We start from the raw sequence: 10,670 nt of genomic DNA, 5'->3' as shown, positions 1-10,670 counted from the left end.
CGGCGCCGGCGCTCGCCCCCGACCCCGGCGCCGGCGCTCGCCCCCGACCCATCGGCCCTCGCCTCCCTCCTCTGCTTCCTCCCCTCCCAACCTCGGCCATTGTTGGGCCTGCCTCCTCGCCCCTGCACCCTCTGTAAACCTCCCCTCCCACTCTCTCTCTCTACTAGGGTTCTTCGGTTAATTTACTTAGGTTTTAGTTAGGGCAGTATGTTAATTAGGTTATCTATGCAAATTAGCTGAATTTATATGCAAATTTGAACTGGACATGTGATATGTGGATATATATGTCATGTTTGGAAAATGATCCGAGTGGCCTATGTTACGCCGGAATGTTGATTCATTTCCGTTCCGGTGAATTTTAGGCGCTCGATATGTCCATTTTTTTAGCAAAGGTCATGCCGAAATTTCTCGTGAATAAAGGCATGATTTGTGCTACATAGTTGGCATATCGAGTGCTGGCACATAGATTTCTTTTTATGTCATTTCTCATTTATTCATACTTTTAGAAATAAATGAGGACACTTAATCATAGGAAACATGTCGAACAATGAAGAAACTGGGCCTTCTGACCAAGATGCAGATGAGATGGATTATGAGGGTGAACAAGAGTACCTCGACTATTTGACTGCTAAGCAAGGTTTGCAGGTCGGCCTTGATGATGGTACTGACGCCGACATCGACACCGACGGTGCCGGCACCGAGACCGGTGGGGAAGGTACCGGCGGGGAAGGTACCGGCCCCGATGCCGCTACCGAAAAGAGGAAGCATAAGAAGAAGAGGATACGAAAACATAACAAACTAGGGATTGGACGACTTGTGATCACAAAGATGGAACTTGGCAAGTTTGAGCCGTTAGAGCCGGAAGAACCTCGCAAGTGCTATGGGAACCAAGTAGGATGCATCCTACGGGAATGCACGAGCATCAACGACGATGAATTAAGGAGTAGAGAACATTTGACACAGTTGCTCCTAACGAAGTTGCACAAGAGATTCAAGTTCCCCGACCGGGATGATATCATAGAACAACCGTGGGATGATCCGAAGATGAAAAAGATTAACAATCACGCCATGGGCATGTTCAGCAATGATTTGGTCTCTTGGAAAGGGAGGGTGAAACGAGCTATTGAGGCTGATGAACCCTTGTCCAAGATTCTGGAGGAAAATACGACACTTACGAAAGAGGAGTTCGAAAAGTTCAAGGACACTTGCGCCACCGAGGCAGCCAAGGCTAAGGCTGCGAAATTCAAGAGCCTTCAGCAAAGGAACACGGGGAAGCATCGCCTCGGAAGCCGTGGCTACCTCGGTAAAAGGCCCATATGGGATAAGGAGGACGCGGAACGTGAAGCCGCGGGTCTCCCAGACCCCTTCGCGAAGTTCACCAACCCCTTGGAGCATGACTTCATCAGGGCCCGCTACAAGTGGGACAAGGAGAAAAAGGTTTTTTACACGGACAAGATCACGAGGAAATTGATTAGACTACTGGAGAAGCAACACCGGCTTGCAGCCGAAAGCCCTACTTCTCCGATGAGGCCCAAGTGGGACACCCCTCTCAACCGGGCCTTGAACGAACTTAAGGGACTCCCTTTGGGCCAGCGGCCACAATATGGTCGTGTGCACGGCGCTGGAGACGGCGCCACGTGGAAGGTGTTTTACGACGAGGGCCCGGAGGCCAAGAAGCAGATAAAGAAGTTTAGTCAGACGGACATCGACGCGAAGGTGAAGCTTGCGGTTGAGAAAAAAGCAGCTGAGGACGCGAAAAAAGCAGCCGAGGACAAATATGAGTTGCTACAGCAGGCAGTCAATGCAGCTGTAACTGCCTGCAGAAATGATTTCGCTACTAACTTGGTTCTAGTTATCACCAACTGGACGAAGGAAAATCCAGACAAGACGGTCAATGATTTCCCGTTGCCCAGTTTCGTCGGGAGCAACTCCATGAACAACAACACCATCACACCATCACTTGCTCACGCAACCGGGCCTCCTCTCGCAGCCGCTCCCGCTCATAGCAGCCCGTCCTCTGTCTCAGGCGTGCTAGGTGGGCCTTCGTCTTTGGTTGAGCTCGACGCCGTCATGGTAATTACATGTCGCACCAACATATATATATATATATATAATATTCCATTTTTGTTGCCTTTCGGTTGTTTTACGCCACAGACATATGTGTTTGCAGGAGAAAGAAACCCCATGCACCATACTCTACTTGATCAAAGGCCAGAAGGTGGACGTGGGAAAGGGAATGATAATGGACCCCTCGCAACCCACGTTCCACAACCAGCCAATCCCCGCTAGGCACTTCAGGGTTAGCTTGACCAGTGTGAAATCGGGGCACGAGGATTTGCCTCCTCCAGTACAACATGTGGGAGCGGACGACGAGACCCCGCCGCGGATTGGAAGCTGCAAGGGTTGGGTGCTGCTATGGCCGAAGAATCTTATTCATCTGGAGCCGGCCGAGAGCACACCAATAACCACACATCAACAAGCTTGTGCGGAGACCACCACCCCACCTACGCAATTACCAGCTCCTGTAGTGCCGGGTGAGAGCGGCGGACGACATGATGAAGGGGGTGCAATAGTACTGGCTGATGTAATTTCTCCTGTAGAACAGAGAATGGATGATGAGAAGGAGGTCGACCCTATGGATTACATCAATACAAACGCGTATGACTGTGACATAGATATGATGAGTCAACCATATGATGAATCGGGCTATCAGCTTGCTAATGAGGATATGGATGATATGCTCGGGCAGGGTCGTAGCCGAGATTGCAAAAAGTCTCTCTTCATGAAATCCTCACAGGACACGCCTGAAGATGCCGCCTCAACACAGGCTCAACTAGCCGGGCACGAGGGTCATACAGTACTTAGCCCGGGAACACTGGGGCAGGGGTTAAGGAAGGGTCTGGAAGGTGTGCCCAAGAAAAAGGAGAGGAAGAGATCGGGGAAGATAACTGCCTCCAAACAAGCCAGAGCACATAGCAGCCAGACGATGCATTCTGAAGAGCGTGTACCCGTGAAAGGTGCGGTCATGTTCCATCTCACGGGCGAGCCGATGCTACCGCCAAAACCGCTAGAGGCACTATCAGGGGATCTCAGGAGACTGCACGACCATGTGCTTTCGACTGAGAAAAGCCTACTAGCCTCAAAGGATCCAGGATATCCAACATACGCGGCTCGTGTGCCTGAGGGGAAGTGCTACGTCGAGACAGGGCCCGCGGAGGTGTTCTTCCTGCAGTTTGACCATATCTTTGAGATGTTTCTAACAAGGCGGCTCGATTTTACAATCGTCCGCCTTTTTGCGCTACATATGAGCTCCGTCATGAAGAGTGAAGAAGTCTCGCAAATCTGTGTGGCGGATCCGTACTACATGCACGAGTCTTTCTTGAGTCTCGGCGACTTTGAGCGTGAAACTGCTAGGGAGTACCTCCAAAACTTCATGGTACAGAATAAGGACCGGGAAATTGTCCTCGTGCCTTATCATCCAAAGTAAGTCAGTTCCGGACAACCCTTTCGTACATTTCAATCATTCCTTCTCTCTCATATGGGGAATAATTTGAGGTGTCTTTTCCCTGCAGCAACGGGTGCGCCGTCCTTATCGTTCTTTACCCGCAAGTCTCCCACGCCGTGTATTTTGACCCTTCCAGAGACTACGAGATAAAAGACTACACCCACATAATGAATATTCTAGATGATGCTCTCCAAGGCTTCAGCTTTAGAGGTGGCCACGTGCAGATCAGGAAACAAAGGAACAAGAAGATGGGTTTCGCGCATAAAACTAACTTCTCCTGCATCCATGTCCCAAAACAAAGCAAGAAGGATGGGTTCAACATCGTCCATCTCATGATTCAGTTCAACGCGGATCACCAAAAGCTTCGCATGAGAAGCAGAAATGATGATTGAGGGAGTCCTGGACTAGGGGGTGTCCGGATAGCTGAACTATCATCATCGGCCGGACTCCAAGACTATGAAGATACAAGATTGAAGACTTCGTCCCGTGTCCGGATGGGACTTTCCTTGGCGTGGAAGGCAAGCTTGGCGATGCGGATATGTAGATCTCCTACCATTGTAACCGACTCTGTGTAACCCTAGCCCTCTCCGGTGTCTATATAAACCGGATGGTTTTAGTCCATAGGACGAACAACAATCATACCATAGGCTAGCTTCTAGGGTTTAGCCTCCTTGATCTCGTGGTAGATCTACTCTTGTAATACCCACATCATCAATATCAATCAAGCAGGACGTAGGGTTTTACCTCCATCAAGAGGGCCCGAACCTGGGTAAAACATCGTGTCCCTTGTCTCCTGTTACCATCCGCCTAGACGCACAGTTCGGGACCCCCTACCCGAGATCCGCCGGTTTTGACACCGACATTGGTGCTTTCATTGAGAGTTCCTCTGTGTCGTCACCGATAGGCTCGATGGCTTCTTCGATCATCAACAACGACGTAGTCCAGGGTGAGACTTTTCTCCCCGGACAGATCTTCGTATTCGGCGGCTTTGCACTGCGGGCCAATTCGCTTGGCCATCTGGAGCAGATCGAAAGCTACGCCCCTGGCCGTCAGGTCAGATTTGGAAGTTTGAACTTCACGGCTAACATCCGTGGAGACTTGATCTTCGATGGATTCGAGCCACAGCCGAGCGCGCCGCACTGTCACGATGAGCATGATTTAGCTCTGCAGCCGGACAGTGCCCTGGAGGCCGCACACGAGCCCGCTCCGACCCTCGATTCGGAGCCGGCTGCGCAGATCGAGGACGGGTGGCTAGACACCGCCTCGGGGGCTGCAACCTCTACGGCGATGGAGCCGAATACTGGCCTTGTCCCTTGTGAAGCTCGTGACTCCAAGGAGCCGGACTCCTCGCCGGACTCCGAATCTCCCGCGACCCCTCCAATCGAATCCGATTGGGCGCCGATCATGGAGTTCACCGCTGCGGACATCTTCCAACACGCACCTTTCGGCGACATCTTGAGTTTGCTAAAGTACCTCTCGTTATCAGGAGAGCCCTGGCCGGACTGCGGTCAGGATGGTTGGGATGCGGAGGATGAAGAAATTCAAGGCCCACCCACCATCCACTTAGTAGCCACTGTCGATGATCTAACCGACATGCTAGACTTCGACTCCGAAGACATCCACGGTATGGACGACGATGCCGGAGACGACCAAGAACCAGCGCCTACTGGGCACTGGAAAGCCACCTCATCATATGACATATACATGGTGGATATCCCAAAGGATGGGAATGGCGAAGGAACAGCGGAGGATGACCCCTCCAAGAAACAGCCCAAGCGCCGGCGTCAGCGGCGCCGCTCTAAATCCCGCCACAGCAAGAATGGAGATTTCGGCACCGGAGATAATAATACCCCAGACAGTGCCGAAGACAACCCCCTCCAGCAAGATTCAGCACAGGAGGACGGAGAAGCCAGCCCTCATGAGAGAGAGCGGCAGACGAAGAGGTAGAGGACGATAATTACATGCCTCCCTCCGGAGACGAGGCAAGCCTCGACGGCGACGAATTTGTCTTGCCTGAGGATCCCGTCGAACAAGAGCGTTTTAAATGTAGGCTTATGGCCACGGCAAACAGCCTCAAGAAAAAGCAGCAACAACTTAGAGCTGATCAAGACCTGCTAGCCGATAGATGGACTGAAGTCCTTGCGGCCGAAGAGCATGAGCTCGAACGCCCCTCCAAAAGCTACCCCAAACGTAAGATGCTTCCCTGATTAGAGGAGGAGGCATATAAAGCTGCATCACCAGTGCACAATACGGCTGACTGACCACCCCGTGGCCGCGATAGAGAGGCCTCTAGGCCCTCCACTAGAACCATACCCTGGCATCGCTCGAAAAGCACAAGGCCACAGGGGAACGCTCTGGACTTGCGAGATATATTGGAGGATAAGGCAAGACAATCAAGATCGATCTACGGATCGCGTGGGCGCCCCATGATACGTGACGACAACCGTCGCGTCGGACACAGCAAGTCCGGCCGGGCCGAACACAGTAGACAAAGCTCTTTTGAGCTTCGTCGTGATATAGCCCAATACAGAGGCGTCGCACACCCACTATGCTTCACAGATGAAGTAATGGATCATCAAATCCCCGAAGGGTTTAAACCCGTTAATATTGAATCTTATGATGGCACAACAGACCCCACGGTTTGGATCGAAGACTATCTCCTTCATATCCACATGGCCCGCGGTGATGATCTTCACGCCATCAAATACCTCCCACTCAAGCTTAAAGGACCAGCTCGGCATTGGCTTAACAGCTTGCCAACAGAATCAATTGGGTGTTGGGAGGACCTGGAAGCCGCATTCCTTGATAACTTCCAGGGCACGTATGTGCGACCACCAGACGCTGACGACCTAAGCCATATAATTCAGCAGCTAGACGAATCGTCCAGACAATTCTGGACACGGTTCTTAACTAAGAAAAATCAAATCGTCGACTGTCCGGATGCGGAGGCCCTCGCGGCCTTCAAACATAACATCCGCGATGAGTGGCTTGCCCGACACCTGGGACAGGAAAAGCCGAAATCCATGGCAGCCCTCACATCACTCATGACCCGCTTCTGTGCGGGAGAGGACAGCTGGCTAGCCCGCAGCAACAACCTCAGCAAAAATTCTGGCAGTCCGGATATCAAGGACCGCAATGGTAGGTCGCGTCGCAACTAGAACAAACGCCGCATTAACGGTGACAACAATGAGGATAAGGCAGTCAATGCCGGATTTAGAGGCTCCAAACCCGGTCAGCGAAAAAAGCCATTCAAAAGAACTACTCCGGGTCCGTCCAATTAGGACTGAATACTCGATCGCTCGTGCCAAATACACGGCACCCCCGAAAGGCCAGCTAACCACACCAATAGGGACTGTTGGGTATTCAAGCAGGCAGGCAAACTAATTGCCGAAAACAACGACAAGGGGCTGCATAGCAATGACGAGGAAGAGACCCGACTGCCGAAGCATAGAGGACAGAAGGGTTTCCCCCCACAAGTGCGGATGGTGAACATGATATACGCAACCCACATACCGAAAAGAGAGCGGAAGCGTGCACTCAGGGATGTATATGCGATGGAGCCAGTCGCCCCGAAGTTCAACCCATGGTCCTCCTGCCCGATCACTTTTGATCGAAGGGACCACCCCACCAGCATCTGCCACGGCAGATTCGCCACATTGGTTTTAGACCCAATCGTCGATGGATTTCACCTCACCAGAGTCCTGATGCACGGCGGCAGCAGCCTGAACCTGCTTTATCAGGATACAGTGCGCAAAATGGGCATAGACCCCTCAAGGATTACACCCACAAAGACGACCTTTAAAGGCGTCATACCAGGTGTAGAGGCCAATTGTACAGGCTCAGTTACACTAGAAGTGTTCTTCGGATCCCCGGATAACTTCCGAAGCGAGGAGTTAATCTTCGACATAGTTCCGTTCCGCAACGGCTATCATGCTCTGCTCGAACATACCGCGTTTGCAAAGTTCAACGCGGTGCTGCACTACGCATACCTCAAGCTCAAGATGCCAGGCCCTCGAGGAGTCATCACGGTCAACGGAAACACTGAACGCTCTCTTCGAACGGAGGAGCATACTGCGGCTAAACGCGCCCGGAGTAACCTACAACAAGACCACCTGGCACGTTCCGAGCACGCGTAGCAATGCAGCCCCAACCCCAGCCCCTACAAAATTGCAAGACTGGTCCTTCGCGTACATCATTACGCTCTGGAGATACCATGGGCATAGGGGGAGGGGCACGACCACGATAGGCCCAGATTGCGGCTTAACCACACCAGGGGCTCTCAAGTGTGTCGTTCTTTTTTTTTCTCTTTTTCTTTTTTTTACCCATAGGACTCCATTCATCAAAGGCCCTGTCCGGCAGCAGACCTGCCGAACTCACGATGCAACAACCAGGGAAGGAGAAAGGCTACAACGAATATCCAGGTGGTCTCCATTACGAGCATTAAATCTGTTTTATACACCATTCGGCAGCCTACCCCTGGAGGGGGACATGTTTAATAGTCCCATCCCTTGCTTATCGCACTATTTGTATCGTTCTGCATTCACGACAGTATTTCTTGAATAAACAATGCAGCACCTTTTTGCTTATAATTGCATTTCTTTCTTATACATATGTTCATTTATGACATGTTGCATCCGTACACTTTGGTACGGCTAAATACACCAGGGGCTTATGTTTCCCGCATCATGGTGTGATAAGTCCGAACACTTTCACAAGTGCGGCACCCCGAACTTATAGCATTATATGCATCGGCTCCGAATCATGTCTTGGGTCAATAGTTGGGTTTGCCCGGCTCCCATGTTTTGGTACCTTACGTTCCATTGTATCGGCTAAGGTAGCACTGGGAGAACCACTGCGATTGCGCCCCAGTTGAGCTGGGCGAGCGCCTCAGTCGAGAAAGCTAAAACTGACCGTCATGATGAGGCGAGAGCCGGTCGCTGTTCGAGAGGTTGTTTTCGAGTCCCTAAAGACTTATGCCGCTTAGAGCGAGGAACCGGCTTTGTCTGGCCCAGGCGTGGATAGCGCCCCAAATTCGGCCTTCCGAACACTAGGGGCTTCGCCGAAATTTAAAATTATAGAATTCTATGGCTAAGTGAGAGTGTTCGAGCAATATAAGTCCGGTTGCCTCGTTCGTTGTGTTGAGCGCCTCCCTAGATGGACCCAAAAATGGGAACAAGAGTGCTCAAATTTATCCCGAACACCCCAGCACTCGTGGCATGGGGGCTGAAGCCGACGACTTGCCATCTCTCAGATTTGATAAACGGCCGCACAGAAGGTAATATTTTAAATTAACAAGCGTTGCTTAGCGCATATGAACAAAGTTTTCACCGCACAGGATAACAAAATGCGAGTCTACTCAAATATTACATCTTTGGAGCACTCACCCGCAATAATGCGGGCACCCTTTAGGACACTCTTATAATACATCTCGGGCGTGCGATACTCCTTGCCCGGCGGTGGCGCGTCCGTCACAAGCTTCTCAGCATCCATCTTGCCCCATTGCACCTTTGCGCGGGCAAGGGCCTGACGGGCACCTTCAGTACAGGCGGAGTGCTTGATGACTTCAACCCATGGACACGCATCCACCAGCCGCCGCACCAGGCCGAAGTAGCTCCCAGGCATGGCCTCCTTGGGCCACAACCGAACTATGAGGCCCTTCATGGCCTGTTCGGCCACCTTGTGGACCTCGACCAGCTGCTTCAGCTGGTCGCTAAGGGGCACCGGATGTCCGGCCTCAGCATACTGAGACTAGAAGACCTTCTCCGTCGAGCTCTCCTCCTCGGACCTATAGAAAGCGGCAGCATCGGACACACTGCGGGGCAGATCTGCGAACGCTCCTGGAGAGCTCTGAATTCGAGTAAGTGATAGGTAATTCACACTCACATGCTTGCTTTACATGAAAAATGCCTTACCCGCCGCTATTTTCTTCAACGCCTCGATTTCCTGGAGGGCCTTGTAGGCTTCGGCCTTAGCGGCTTTGGCACTCTCAAGAGCCGATGCAAGCTCGGACTCTCGAGTCTTCGAGTCGCGCTCCAAACTCTCATGTTTTTCCACGAGAGCCTGGAGCTCTTGCTGTACCTCCGCCACCCGCGCCTCCTGCTTCTCTTGCTCGGTGCACTCCGCGGACGCATTACGTTCGGCCACGGCCACCGCCTCCTTCAGGGTCGCCACCTCGTTCGTGGTCCCTGCAATACCCACGTTATCCTTGTCATTCTTCTTGCAACCAAATCCTTTTCTGTAAGGTACAATTTTAGCAAGGTGTTACTCACCTTCCTTGTCCTCGAGCTGCTTCTTGGCACGGCCGAGCTCGTTCTCGGACCGCTCGAGGCTTTGCTTCAAAGTATTGAGCTCCGCAGTCAGTGCGGCAGAGGTCAGCAGCACAACCTGCAATCCCATATTGACATATTTTTTATGACTCCTGCGTATATCTTTTTAGATCCTCAGTCCGGCTTTTCTTTCCGAACACCGAACCGAGCATCAGGGGCTACTGTCTATGCGGTACTATTTTACATATATCAAAATTCTTACCTCAAAGCCTGTTAAAAGGCTGCTGCAGGCTTCGGTCAGCCCGCTCTTGGCGAGCTGAACCTTCTGAATCACCGCACTCATGACGGTGCGGTGTTCCTCTTCGATGGAAGCGCCGTTGAGCGCCTCCAGCAAGCTATCCGGCGCCTCCGGTTGGACGGAGGCCGCCGGCGTCACGGTCTTGCCCTTCTTACAAAGGGGCCGCCCGCCGGACTCCGGAGCCACTACAGGTTCCGGTGCAGAGTCCGGTGCAAAGTCCGGGAGGTTGCCCTGCGGCACCTCCGGGGCCTCCTCCTCCTGGCGGGTCCCTTCCCGGGATCCCACCTCGGCATCATCCGCATCACGGGGGGTGGAGGCGGTCGGAAGGGAATCCATATCCGACGCACCCAAGGACCCGCTCGACGAAGCGGGAAGATCATCCTTGGGCAGACTGCAGGGTTGTATGCGGCATTAGAAAGACACCATGTGGCGAAAAGAAAAATCATGAAGTTATTCGGGAGTCCGGATACTTACGATCTCGCCAGGGGCTTGGCCCTTGAAGGCCAATCCTCGTCGTCATCGCCGGTGTTGGCAGAGCAGCCCGGGGGAAGAGTCCTTCCCTTCTTGGACCCTTCGGCCTCCCTCATTGGGGAGGCCTTCC

Source organism: Triticum dicoccoides, chromosome 7B, assembly GCF_002162155.2.
Source record: "Triticum dicoccoides isolate Atlit2015 ecotype Zavitan chromosome 7B, WEW_v2.0, whole genome shotgun sequence".
NCBI lineage: Eukaryota > Viridiplantae > Streptophyta > Magnoliopsida > Poales > Poaceae > Triticum > Triticum dicoccoides.
The sequence above is the reverse complement of the archived record's forward strand: the minus strand, read 5'-3'. Positions refer to the sequence as shown.